This window comes from Bos grunniens, chromosome 17 (genome assembly GCF_055505025.1).
Source record: "Bos grunniens cultivar Pamir isolate PY7600 chromosome 17, Bosgru_T2T1.0, whole genome shotgun sequence".
In the NCBI taxonomy this organism is placed as follows: domain Eukaryota; kingdom Metazoa; phylum Chordata; class Mammalia; order Artiodactyla; family Bovidae; genus Bos; species Bos grunniens.
In genome coordinates, this window is record NC_141181.1 from 56,349,410 (window position 1) to 56,363,911 (window position 14,502).

The 14,502-nt window shown below is 45.5% G+C and overlaps 1 protein-coding gene across 32 annotated transcripts in view; it reads right to left on the minus strand.

Annotated features, from left to right (window-relative positions):
• The window catches only part of CCDC60 (coiled-coil domain containing 60), a 286,332-nt gene that overhangs the window by 99,289 nt on the left and 172,541 nt on the right, over window positions 1–14,502 (minus strand). For 5 of the 32 annotated variants that reach the window (XM_086347899.1, XM_086347891.1, XM_086347883.1 and 2 more), the window contains exon 2: window positions 10,766–10,883. The exons of the other annotated variants lie outside the window; for them this stretch is intronic. The gene's annotated coding sequence lies outside the window, so the exon portion shown is untranslated. The remainder of the gene's footprint in view (window positions 1–10,765; window positions 10,884–14,502) is intronic. 32 annotated transcript variants of the gene reach the window in all.

Below are 14,502 nucleotides of genomic sequence, written 5' to 3' on the forward strand. Positions count from 1 at the left end.
AACTCCTGTGTTCTGTGTACCACACCCTTTAGATTCTTCCTGCTGAAAAACAAGCTAATGCTAAGTATTTCCTCCCTACAGACATTGACTGAGGTGTCTCCTTACAGAGATAACACGTTTGCAATACAACTCTACGTTTTAGATCATCATCTGGTTAAGAAATGAACTAACAGATACCAGGGAAAGATTAAAAAAAAAAAAAAAAGGAGAAAATAAAAGCCAAGTACAATCCTATCACCTTTGTTTAATTTCTGTGACTATCCCTAGCTGACTTTCATAAAAGCTATCCTGGGAGACTTGATTTTGTCTTTGCTTCCCTCGGGTGTGCCCCTGGTCTTAAGATCCTTCAGTTCTCCCATTGCTCTGCAGAGTGTGGGTGGCGCCTCCATTCTCTGCTGCCTGGAAAGCCAAGGCGAATCTCTGCCCTGTCCCCTTCTGTATCACGTGTCCTGCCTCTCATCTACATATGGGTCTCTGAGGGCAGGGCTGTGAGAAACGCAATGTGACGTCCTATAATGCGTCAGGTTGAAAGATGATGCATTTGCATAGACCCATAGTGGAGCCTGAGGTAGGGATGGTTTTGGGGCAGGTACATTCACATTCAGGGGCTTATTACCCTGTGGCTCAGTGGTAAAGAATCTGCCTGCAATGCAGGAGATGCAGGAGACATGGGTTTGATCCCTGGGTTAGAAAGATACCCTGGAGGAGGAAATGGCAACCCACTCTAGTATTCTTGCCTGGAGAATCCCATAGACAGAGAAACCTAGTGGGCTATGGTCCATAGGGTTGCAAAGTTTGGACATGGCTAAAGTGACTTAGGGCATGCACACACACTTACTTACATTTAATACTCATGCGCTGGGACTGTTTTAAACAGTAGCATTTGGAAACGATTTCGCTTAACCTGATAGCTGACAGGTGGAGGTGGTAGGAATGCATGGAAAGATCTTTGTTGTCCAAAAGGCCCAGGTTGGGGTCCTAATTCTGTCACTTCACTGTCGGGTAACCAGGCAAGTCACACACCTGCCCTGAGTCTGTTCCTCATCTGTGAAGAGGACCTAATGCTGTCTACCAATGACATTATCATTCACCTACGTGCCATACACGAGCCTAAATGTGTTCTTCTTTGAAATACATGATTCCACTTGGTCCTCGCCTCATTATTATTCTTCCCATTTTACAGAGGAGCAAAGTGAGGCTTCGAAAGCAGAAAACAACATGCTATTAAACGGCAAAGTCAGGCACTGAGATCAGTTCAAGTGACATCAAAGCACGTGTCTTGTTTTAGGTTCCTGTTGTTGTCTCTCTCTGTTAGTGTATAAGTTTCAGCATTATAATTTGACATCTGTACATACTACGAAGTGATACTACAAGTCTAAAACCATCCATCACCAAACAGGTGCCTCCACCCGCTGTGTCACTCACCTCCCCAACCACCTTCCCTTCTGGTAACCACTAATCTGTTCTCTTAATCTATACATTTGTTTTTGTTTCATTTATTGATTTTTGATTCCACATATGAGTGAAATCATACAGTATTTGTCTTTCTCTGTCTGATTTATTTCACTTAGCATAGTACCTTTAAGGCTCATCCATGTTGTGACAAATGGCTGGATTTCATTCTTTTAATGGCTGAGAAGTATTACACACACACACACACACACTCCACATCTTTTTTATTTATTCATCCACTGATGGCCACTTGGATTGTTTTCATATCTTGGCTACTGAAGTGGAACATTTAGGTCTCATATGTTCTTATGTTCTGTTCTTAATTTTTTGAGGAATCTCCATACTGTTTTCCAGGGTGGCTGCACCAATTTGCAGTCCCATCAACAGTGTACGAGGTCTGCCTTCCCTCCACATTCTCCCATTCTTGTCTTTTAGATAGTGACCAGTCAAACAGGTGTGAAGTGATATCTCACTGTGGCTTTGATTTGCATTTCCCTGACCAGATGGTCAACACTGAAATCAGACTGATTATATTCTTTGCAGCCAAAGATGGGAAAGCTCTATACAGTCAGCAAAAACAAGACCAGGAGCTGACTGTGGCTCAGATCATGAACTCCTTATTGCCAAATTCAGACTGAAATTGAAGAAAGTAGGGAAAAACCACTAGATCATTCAGGTATGACCTAAATCAAATCCCTTATGATTATACAATGGAAGTGAGAAATAGATTTAAGGGCCTAGATCTGATAGAGTGCCTGATGACCTATGGAATGAGGTTCATGACATTATACAGGAGACAGGGATCAAGACCATCCCCATGGAAAAGAAATGCAAAAAAGCAAAATGGCTGTCTGGGGAAGCCTTACAAAGAGCTATGAAAAGAAGAGAAGCGAAAAGCAAAGGAGAAAAGGAAAGATACAAGCATCTGAATGCAGAGTTCCATAATAAGAGATAAGAAAGCCTTCTTCAGCGATCATTGCAAAGAAATAGAGGAAAACAACAAAATGGGAAAGACTAGAGATCTCTTCAAGAAAATTAGAGATACCAAGGGAACGTTTCATGCAAAGATGGGCTCGATGAAGGACAGAAATGGTATGGACCTAACACAAGCAGAAGATATTAAGAAGAGATGGCAAGAATACACAGAACTGTACAAAAAAGATCTTCACAACCCAGATAATCACGATGGTGTGATCACTCACCTAGAGCCAGACATCCTGGAATGTGAAGTCAAGTGGGCCTTAGAAAGCATCACTATGAATAAAGCTAGTGGAGGTGATGGAATTCCAGTTGAGCTATTCTAAATCCTGAAAGACGATGCTGTGAAAGTGCTGCACTCAATATGCCAGCAAATTTGGAAAACTCAGCAGTGGCCACAGGACTGGAAAAGGTCAGTTTTCATTCCAATCCCAAAGAAAGGCAATGCCAAAGAATGCTCAAACTACTGCACAATTGCACTCATCTCACATGCTAGTAAAGTAATGCTCAAAATTCTCCAAGCCAGGCTTCAGCCATATGTGAACCGTGAACTTCCTGATGTTCAAGCTGGTTTTAGAAAAGGCAGAGGAATCAGAGATCAAATTGCCAAATTCCGCTGGATCATGGAAAAATCAAGAGAGTTCCAGAAAAACATCTATTTCTGCTTTATTGACTATGCCAACGCCTTTGACTGTGTGGATCACAATAAACTTTGGACAATTCTGAAAGAGATGGGAATACCAGACCACCTGACCTGCCTCTTGAGAAATTTGTACGCAGGTCAGGAAGCAAAAGAACTGGACATGGAACAACAGACTGGTTCCAAATAGGAAAAGGAGTACGTCGAGGCTGTATATTGTCACCCTGCTTATTTAACTTATATGCAGAGAACATCATGAGAAACGCTGGACTGGAAGAAGCACAAGCTGGAATCAAGATTGCCGGGAGAAATATCAATAACCTCAGATATGCAGATGACACCACCCTTATGGCAGAAAGTGAAGAGGAACTAAAAAGCCTCTTGATGAAAGTGAAACAGGAGAGTGAAAAAGTTGCCTTAAAGCTCAACATTCAGAAAACTAAGATCATAGCATCCAGTCCCATCACTTCTTGGGAAATAGATGGGGAAACAGTGTCAGACTTTATTTCTTTGGGCTCCAGAATCACTGCAGATGGTGACTGCAGCCATGAAATTAAAAGACGCTTACTCCTTGGAAGGAAAGTTATGACCAATCTGGATAGCATATTCAAAAGCAGAGACATTACTTTGCCAACAAAGGTTCGTCTAGTCAAGGCTCTGGTTTTTCCTGTGGTCACGTATGGATGTGAGAGTTGGACTGTGAAGAAGGCTGAGCACCGAAGAATTGATGCTTTTGAACTGTGGTGTTGGAGAAGACTCTTGAGAGTCCCTTGGACTGCAAGGAGATCCAACCAGTCCATTCTGAAGGAGATCAGCCCTGGGATTTCTTTGGAAGGAATGATGCTAAAGCTGAAACTCCAGTACTTTGGCCACCTCATTCGAAGAGCTGACTCATTGGAAAAGACTCTGATGCTGGGAGGGATTGGGGGCAGAAGGATAAGGGGACAACAGAGGATGAGATGGCTGGATGGCATCACTGACTCAATGGATGTGAGTCTGGGTGAACTCGGGGAGTTGGTGATGGACAGGGAGGCCTGGTGTGCTGCAATTCATGGGGTTACAAAGAGTTGGACACGACTGAGCGACTGAACTGAACTGAACTGATGATTATAGAGATGCCGAATGTCTTTTCATGTATCTGTTGACCATCGGGATACATCTTCCTTAAAAAATGTCTGTTCAGATCCTCTGTCTAGTTTTTAATCGGGTTTTGTTGTTGCTGTTTGTTGTTGAAAAGCATGTGTTCTTAACCACTACTTTACCCTGCTCCCAATTTTGCATGGCAAGGGCTAGACAAGGGATAGCTGTGACAGCTATTAATTTATGGATGCTGCCTCCAAAGCTGGCCCATTGAGCTTTGTTAGATTTTGTTGTAAGAATTTTTATATGGCAGAAGATCAGAATGATTGGTTGAAGGTCAAGGCCAGAGAGGCAATCTTTGAAATGTCTGTTGTTCTCTTGTCTTTTATGAAAGGATGTTCTAAACCCATCTTCGTTAGTTCTTAAAATATGATCCACTTCCTTGAATCAGATTAAGATGGAAATGAATTCCTGCTAAATGTACTTGGGTTGATACAGACGTCAGGGGAACAGCTGGGGATGCTCTGTCAAGTGGTGAGGGGGGCGGGGGAAAGGGAGACGGTTGGAAAAGAGAACACTGAGGAACAGGCAAGATGTTTAGCAAACTGCAGACTCATTACGGACAAGGTATAAACAACAAAGCAAGCAGAGAGTGGGCAGGGTCCATGGGAAGAGTATACATGTGAGTCCAGAGAACTCAGCTTGCAGACTGATATTTAAGCCTTTGGTGGTTTTATTATGGTGATCGATGCTTTCCTTTGGGGAGAGTAAACTTCTTTGTAATAAGGGTATAAGGCAGGTACCCACTTACAATGTATGGATAACCCTGAACTAGTGACCTCATCCACATGCAGACCTTGCAACTGAAATATGAAATGAGCTCCTGAATTCTTTAGAGACTCTCTTCACTAAAGGCAGGGTGCCTCCTTTAGACAGCATTTGTTATTTTTGAGGTATCACTGACATATAACATTGTTTCAGGTGTACAACATAATGATTTGCTATTTGTATAGTACACCACAAAAAATCTACCACAAGATAAATCCACCACAATAAATCGAGTTGACATCTGTCACCTTACATGGTTACAGAAAATTTTTTTTTGTGATGAGGACTTTTAAGATGGACTCCCTTCACAACTTTCAAATATGTTGCTGCTGCTGCTAAGTCGCTTCAGTCGTGACCAACTCTGTGTGACCCCATAGACGGCAGCCCATCAGGGCCCGCTGTCCCTGGGATTCTCCAGGAAATAACACTGGAGTGGGTTGCCATTTCCTCCTCCAATGCATGAAAGTGAAAAGTGAAAGTGAAGTCGCTCAGTCATGTCCGACTCCTAGCGACCCCACGGACTGCAGCCTACTAGGCTCCTCCGTCTATGGGATTTCCCAGGCAAGAGTACTGGAGTGGGGTGCCATTGCCTTCTCCCTTCAAATATGTAATACAGTATTATTAACTATAGTCACCTTGCTGTATAGTCATTCTGCAGAGTAAATGACCTGAACTCCTTAAGAATATTAACATCTACATCAGCTGGGCCCTCTGGGAAGTGGGCACTGAGACAGGAGCACAAGAGTCTTACTGAGGGTGAGAAAGAGAAAAGGAGTGAGCAGGATTGAGAGTCTCAGACCACAATGGGGACCCGCTGGAGTCTCAGCCGGTCCAGCGTGAGCTCCAGGGCAAAACTGGCCCGTGGCAGGAGTCCAAGCGTAGGGCAGAAACGACTCACTGACTGGGGACTGCTGGATTGACCTGGTCTTGGTGTGAAAGCTGTGGTGGATCCTGAAAATGCCACCCATTGTAGAGAAAGAGAAACAGAAGCAGAGAGGCAATCAGGCACACTCACATAGCTTGCCAGCTGGCAGAGCCACGATCAGTCGCCTGGTGCTATGGTTCATTGTGTGTGTCAACTTGACGGGGCCATGGACTGCTCAGACATTTGGACAAATGTTATTCTGGGTTTTTCTGTGAGGATGCTGTTGGACGAGTTTAAGATTTAACCTGACAGACACAGTAGAGCAGACTGCCCTCCCTAATAAGGGTGAGCCTCATCTAATCATTTGAAGGACTGCACAGAATAAAAGGTAGACCATCCCCAATAAGAGGAAATTCCTTTAGCCTAACTGCCTTCCAGCTGGGACATCAGTTTTTTTCTGCCTTTGGACTCAAACTGAAATGTCAGCCCTCCCTGGGTCTTGAGTCTGGAAGCTTTTGAACTAGAACTTAACACCATCAGCTCTCTTGGTTCTTAGGCCTTTGGCGCTCTGCCAACAGCTCTCCTGGGTCTCAAGTTTGCCAAAGGCAGGTCTTGGGACTTATCAGCCCCCACAACTCCATGAACTAATTCCTTATAATAAATCTCTGTAGAAAGACAGAAGGCAGAAGGAGAAGAGGACAACAAAGGATGAGATGGCTAGACAGCATCACCATTTCAGTGGACATGAACTTTAGCAAACATCGGGAGATGGTGAGGGACAGGGAAGCCTGGCGTGCTGCAGTCCATGTGGTCTCAAAGAGTAGGACATGACTTGGCAACTGAACACCAACAACAAATCCGTATGCATACCTAAACATATTCCATTAGTTCTCTTTCTCTGAAGAACTCTGATACATCCAGTCTCCTTGAGAAGGAAGACGAGTGTGAAGATGGATTCTGGAGAAGCACACAGAGGGGATGAACGTTCCAGTTAATGAAGGCAGAGTGACGTGTTACAGAGGGTGAGGAGGGAGCCTTGGGGTGGGGGTGGGCACAACTGACATTCAGAAAAAAGCACAAAAGTATAAAGAACTGTTTCACTGGCTTTTCTTCCATGGGGTGCAATACAGCCTTCCCCTTCCTCTCTTTTGTGAATCAGCCAGCAGGATCCACATTATGCACGAGCCCTATGGGAATGCAAACCGTGCCTTGAGGGACCTGGCAGGGTGCTGAGCTAGGTGGTCCCAAGACGGCCCTGGGGGGAGCAGAGAGGTGGAGGGGTGACAGACACACAGGGAGAATAACAGCATGTGAATTAGGAGCCCCAGGTCCTGGCCCCTCAGCTGTGTGACCCCACGCAAGCCACTCCCTCCAGTTACCAGGGCTCTCAGCTGGCAGGCACCTGCCGGGTTTTTATTCAAAAGACAGGAGAGGTCTAAAGGACACACTTGGTACGTAGGTCTTTGGAACTAAACACGCCAAGGAAATGTTACTATCATCGCCACGACATCATGAGGATCTGGCATTTTTACAAAATTAAGTTATAAATGAAAAAAATGTAATTTGAGTGAGATTATGAAAATATTCCCATTTACTCATTAAGGGCAGAGTAAGGCTATCAACTTCAATGCAGTTGGCAATGGTAGCAAGGCAGGGATATAACAGTAGGTGGCGCTAGATGCCATAGCTTGCAATCAAGTCCTGGTTCCTTCTAATCTGTCTTTGCCTCCCTGCTCTTGCTTGATAGAAATGGAAATTGGAGGGCACCGTCAGTGAGCCCCCATCAGCCCTGGGATTGAGCTGGCCTGCTAGCAGCAAATGTGCTATCCACCCAGTAAAAAAAAAAAAAAAAAAAAATTCTTTAAAAAGTAAATACATTAATCTCATAAGCTCTTTTGAAAGACTAAATAGGAGGGGCCAGCAGGCTAGCTGCTGAGCATTAGTAGCCAATGGGAATGTATATGACAGTCTGCCACTCAACCTCCTGAAGGAGATTCAGGGAAGGGGCCCCAGGATGTAACAGCCACCTTGCCAAAGGTGCTTCTGTTTAATAATGATAACAGTGCCTAAATTTCAGCACCTCCCAAATGTCTGGAAAGATACTAGGCTAGAGATGGCAAATGGGCTCCAAGCTGAATGCTAGCTTCAATCTACCCATTAGAAGCAGTGGCTCCCTGTAGCTGGATCTCTTCAGAAAGGAGTTCTGTGGTTGATCAGCAATGTCCGCCATGGTCCCAGGAAGGAAAATCAGCGTCATGACGCGTGACTACCATTCCTTTACCAGGCGCTTTACATTATGTTTTCGCATTAAATCTTCACAACCACTCCAAAAGTTAAGGGCTGTAACTATTATTATTCCCATGTTATGGGTAAGGAAACTGAAAACAGATTAATTAAATAACCTGTATGAGGTCACCCAGCTGCTGGAGTGAAACCAAGCAAGAGCCTGTGGGGCTTCTGGGCACAAAAGTCTTTTTGTGTCCCTGGTTTCTTGATTACGGGAAATAGGTTTCATTTGCCTCCAGACCTTCCTGAGTGAGAGTGGCCAGTTCAAACAGTGGCTAATGGGGAGGAGAGAGAGAAACAATCAGGAAACAATAGTGTGGCCTTGGGGCAGGGTCCTGGTCCCCCCTCAAGGCATACATGTAACAAGAGCTTTGAGCTGTTTTGTAGATACGGAAACCCCACCAGGTGGAAGAAGTTAACTGCATACTGCCCACAAGTATGCAGACCCCAGACCTGTTGGAACCAAAAGGTTGATGATGCTGACTCCTAGAAACCTCATTACCAACCGATCAGAAGAATGTCCACAGATGGATCACACTGTCCTCTTTGAAGCATTACCATAAAACTACTCACTATGCTCTCTGGGTTGGGACACAGAGTTTTGAGGGCATTAGCCTGCTGTGGCCCCCTCTGCCTGGCAAAGCAATAAAGCTACTCTTTTCTACTTCACCCTAAACTGTTTCTGAGACTCAACTCAGTACAGGGGTACAAAGACTGGATTTTGGCTATAGGAGTGAGAATCTGCCAATCTAGTTGATCACGGGGCTCTCTGTATTGCTGATCATACCACAACTTACTCCCTTTCTAGAAAACGAAACAAATTCCTTGGGAATTCATTTTGGAGAAAAGAAACAAGTAGTGACCCAAGAAAATCTCCCTTATGTTGTCAATAGCCAGGTGGGCATATGGGTTGGGTGAGGGGAGGGGATTAAGACCCCATGTAGCTTCAGTTCTTTTTCTTAACTTGGAAGATGACATCAACATTTTTTGCAAAATCTGGGCAAACTCCCTGAAGGTCCAAGGAAACTCAGCCTTCCATTGGTTAATATCTGCTCACCTTCCATTTAAGAAGCAGAAGCAGAGTATCTAAGCCAGCGTTGAAAGAGAAAACAGCCAAGATGCAGAGCTTGGTTGGGGCCTCTCCCCTTGGGATGAGGCTTTGTGTGACTCCAGGGCTGCTATGGTATGAATCCTGTAGTGCTGTCCACAGGGTGCCATTCAATTCCAAGGTACATGAACCACATTAAGGAGGCTGGGTGAGGGGCAAGAGTAGCCTAGCTATTTCTTAAATACCTACTGGGAGTTAGAAACCAGCTGGGGACATGACTCAGAATGAGACACCATCTCTGCCCTCAAGGAGTTCATGGTCTAGTGGGGAGACTTGTATTAAACAGGCAATTCAACTACAATGTGACAAATGAAGGTGCCAAACACAGCTTGGGGGTGGTGAGGGAGATTGCTACCCCAGTTTCAGACTGAACTGAACACAGAAAGTGGAAGAAACAGCTTCTCAAACAGAAGGAACCATAAGAAACTGAAATGAAGAGTGTGATGCTGATGCAGGCTCTCTTGACATCCCTAAGCTGGAGTAAAGATGCCTAAAGCTTTAATGCTGCTGAGGAACCATGAGAAGCTACTTCAGCAAGATAAGCTCAGAGATGAGGGTCCTCACTACGAGCTGAAAATGAAGCCTTGAGTTTTACTTCATTTCACTTCATTTTTTTCGTTTTTTTTGAATATGTAATATTTTCCAATGATTTTAAAACATACAAGAGGGTATGTAGTTAAAAAGTATTATTTCCACCTTGTCCTCCAGACATTCATTTCCCTCTCTGGAGATGGCTAGTGTTATCACGTTCTTCTGTATCCTTCCAGACAGATTTTATATTTCAGTAAGCAAACACACACACGCACACACCTGGATGGGACCCTCATGTCAAGGGCAGTCAGAATATTCCCCTCCATGGCCCCCAAAAGCCCCCCAGGTATGCTGGGCTGGGCCACAGGCATCGTCAAGACGGGTCTGGCACCTTTCACGATGAGCAGATGTTTGTCCCCAGCTGTCCCCTGAGTGCCATTTTGCAGCAGTGTGTCCTGGACAAGTGCATCCGATGCTGCACAGGTTCCCTGGTGGGGGCTTTACAACCGTGAAACAGAACTGCAGCTGTGACGCCTCTCACCACCTCTCAGTCCTCGGCGTGCAGAATGCTCTAGAGCTGTGGCTTCAGCCTGAGGATCAGTGGAGGGGGCAGACGGGCTGAGATTCTGCCTCTGCTCACAAAGACAGCCAAGCGGCTCCTAGTTAAGATATTAGCTATATATTCAGCTTACCTCTGTGTTAGGTTTCATATTGGTATTTTGACCATAAAGTTAAAAACCACTGATTTAAGCGGTTATTATGCTTACACTGTAAATTGTATGTTTCCTCTCTCCTCCTTTAAATTCCAGCCTTGCAGTTTGTGCAGGGAGTGTGTGTGACCTTGTCACGTGGCATCTTTGGTCTCTGGCACCATGACAAGGACAGAGAGGTTTCTTGGTTGAGTGAGCGGGTGAATGGGTGAACACGCAACTGTAACGTTTGTTGAGTTTCAACGTTTAGACTCAGCTCACAGACAAAGCCTGGAAAACGGAATTACCAGTCCTGAAGAGAATGTAGGTGCTATCAATATCGACAATGGAAGGGCAGCAGTAAGACAGGAGGAGTCCCGGCGAGGAGCTAGTCTTTTCTTCTTCCGTTCTTCAGGGTGAACAGAGCTGTTACAAGGGTAACAGTTGCTTTTAAAGGTAATGTTTTAAAGAACAGTTTTAAGTTCACAGCAAAACTGAGCAAAAGGTGTAGAGAGCTCCCTTACCAACCCCCACCTCTCACCACCACCTCCCCACACCAGGCCCACACGTCCACATTCTCCACCATTAACAACATCCCCGCCAGAGCGGCGCACGCCTTACGAGAGAGGAACCTACAGTGATACGTCATCACCCACAGCCCATCTTCACATTGGGATTCGCTCCTGCTGTGTAGTCCATGGGCTTGCACAGATGTCTAAAGTCATGTGTCTATCGTGATAGCGTCATATGGAATAGATTCATTGACCTGATAACATACTTTTAAAAGATATAAAATTAACCAGTACCAGAACTATTAAAATAGCACTGTCCTCCAGGGGATGGGATTCGGAAGTGGGCAGTGGGTGCACAGGGCTACCGAGAATCTAGATCCTCATCTTTCATAGAAAATCATCATAGCCTTAAACGTATTAACCAAGATATAGAGATAAAACTTAAATACCTTGGAGGCGTGGATCACTAGAAGTAAGTGTTAGACGAGGCTGCCTGGGGAATGGCATCAAGAGTGAGATGTGGGCCAGGAAGATGGGTTCCTCTTCGGTAAAAGCCTTTCCGTGCTATTTTTTCTTTTTAACTTGTGTATATTAGCTTAAAAAAATTACGTAAGGGGACTTCCCTGGTGGTCCAGTGCGCTCCCAATGCAAGGGACTCAGGTTCAATCCCTGGTCAGGGAACTAAGATCCCACATGCCATGCAGCACGGCCTAAAAAAAAAATCAAGAATTTCAAAAAATCTAACTTAAAAGAATGTGGGAGCCCTAGTTGGAATTAAAATACAGAGCCCCACTTTGTTCTCATGAAAATCAACACAACAAGCCCGTCATATCCGTGCTCATTTCGGAGTCAAGACAAAATTAATTTGGAAAAGAAAATACAGACAGGGAGCAGAGCTAGCAACCTCAGGAAATTCAGGGAAATGTAACTGAGTAAGAATTATCTCCTTAATTACTTCTGACCAAATCAATAACAACGCTAGATGAGAAACCACGGTCGCCACCAATGAGTATCAAGTTACTGAGAGACTAATTGGGGTTCAGGCTTGTTTAAAAAAGCAAAACTTCCTCCTTCTCAGAGTTAGCAAACATGGGCGGGGGATGGGGATGAGCAGAGAAGGGCGAAGGCCGTGGCTGGCAGCCTGGGGTGGAGAAAATCAGAAGCTGAACCTGCGTGTGCTCTTCAAATGTGAAAGCCTGAACAAAGAGCGCTTCTCCAAAAAGGCGACAGCATGGGTGCCCTTGATGGTGTCAAATGTTCCTTTTCACACTTTCCTGGGCCTAAACAGAGGACAGGCGGGTTGCAGGGCAAATGAGAGGGAAGCGAACAAAACACCACAGAGACGGGTGAGAGATTATTTTTGTTTTCACAAGATCCTGTGCAGGACCTACAAATAAAACCACCTCAGATGTGCCTTTCGGGGAGAAGTAGTGAGGAGCCCAAGGCTCCTGCCAGGTTTTTCTGGGACGTAGTGTGTGGGCTGGGGTAAGAACCTAGCCAGAGCGGAGATTCAGGGGTGCCCATTTGCCTAACCTTGTGCAGACTTACACTGTTCCCACCAGCGCTGGGGTCTCCTGACAGTTGTCTAGGGCTCCCTAATTCCCTTGCACACTCTGGCACTCCAGTCTTTGGAATTATCAATGAATTGTCCCCATTGTGTAGGACATATTGGATATTCTTTCATTCAAAAAAGGCTTACTGAGCTCCTCTGAGGGTGCCAGCCCAGGACTAGGATAGACGTACCCTTTCGGAGTCCCAAAGGGGCAGGTAGGCAACTAAGCGAACTGTAACGCTGTGCTATGCAGGCTGTGGCCAGAGTGGGCCCGGGGGCTTCAGGCATGTCTGACTCATCAAGGACAGAGGGGTAGCCAGGGCATGGAGGTGACCTCTTAGTCTAAGCAGGTCTTGAAGACTGCTGCTGCGGCTGCTAAGTCACTTCAGTCGCGTCCGACTCTGTGCGACCCCAGAGACGGCAGCCCACCAGGCTCCCCTGTCCCTGGGGTTCTCCAGGCAAGAACACTGGAGTGGGTTGCCATTTCCTTCTCCAGTGCATGAAAGTGAAAAGTGAAAGGGAAGTCACTCAGTCGTGTCTGACTCTTCGCGACCCCACGGACTGCAGCCTACCAGGCTCCTCCGTCCATGGGATTTTCCAGGCAAGAGTACTGGAGTGGGGTGCCATTGCCTTCTCCAAGGTCTTGAAGACTAGGAGGCTGTAAAAGAGGAAGGAGGAGGATGGAGTTCCAGGCAGATGTAGCAGCACATGAAAAAACCTAGAGGTGACCGAGAACTTGATACAGAAGATGGTTCAGTCCAAGTGGAGCACGGAAGTGGGGTAGGGGGTGCAGAGTAGTGAGGAAGGAAAGGCAGGTGTAATAAGCAGAATTTACCTGCAGACTCTTGCTTACCTGAGGCAATTTTCTCTTTTGCTTAGGACACTTTGAATTGGGTTTTCCTCTCATTTGCAATGAAAAGGGTCTTGACCATGATTTTTGTTAGCACATGGCAAGTATTTTGTCTAGATGACCCCAAATAACGCCCAAGGAGAGCTGTATATACTATTTCCCTGTGGCTAAATCACATCCCATGGGAGGTCATTAATTTCAGGATCATCAGAGAGTATCAGAGCTGAGACCACCCAGCACAATCTTTTCACCACATGACAGATAAACTTAGAGTGGCTGACAGGGACAAACTGAGAGAGAAGCGTCGAAACATATACATTACCACGTGTAAAACAGATAGCTAGGGGGAAGCTGCCATATAACACAGGGAGCTCAGCTTGGTGCTCTGTGACGGCCTAGAGGGGTGGGATTGGGGGTGGAGTGCAAGGGAGGTTCAAGAGGGAGGGGATATATGTATCCTTATGTCTGATTACGTTGTTGAACGGGAGAAACACAGCACTGTAAAGCAATTATCCTCCAATTAAAAATACATTTTTAAAGAAATGGCTGACATTTATCGAGTGCTTACTAAGTACCAGGTACTGTTGCAAACATTTTTGTGCATTAACTCATTTCAACCTTGCGACACAATTTGTGGGATAGGGCTGTCCATCACCTCCCTTATACAGATGTGGACAATGGAGTTACAGAGAGGTCAAGGGTGCTTCCAGAGTTGCCTGACAAGTAGGGGGCAGAGGTGGGGTTCAGATCCAACACGTAGTTTAGTTCCAAAGTCTGTACTCTCCCTGCTCCACTAACAGATGAGCAACCCAAGATTTAGAAAGGCTGAGCATTTTCTGTAGGTCACACAGCAAAGTAGAAGACGACTCAGGACAAGTGTACACAAGTTCTCACTTCTCAACGTGACAGACAAGAGTCTTGGGCAAATACGATACCTCTGAGCTTTGGGTTCCTCATGCACAGAGCCTACCTCATAGGGTGGAGGCAGAGGTTCAGTGCTAATGTGTGTCACGTCCTCAGGACGGGGCCGGGTTTATGGGGTCTTCTCAGTAAATGCTAGTTGTTCATGTAACTGTTATAATTAATAAGCTGTGCTGTTAATGAAGGTGCAAAATGCAGGTGATCTGCCAC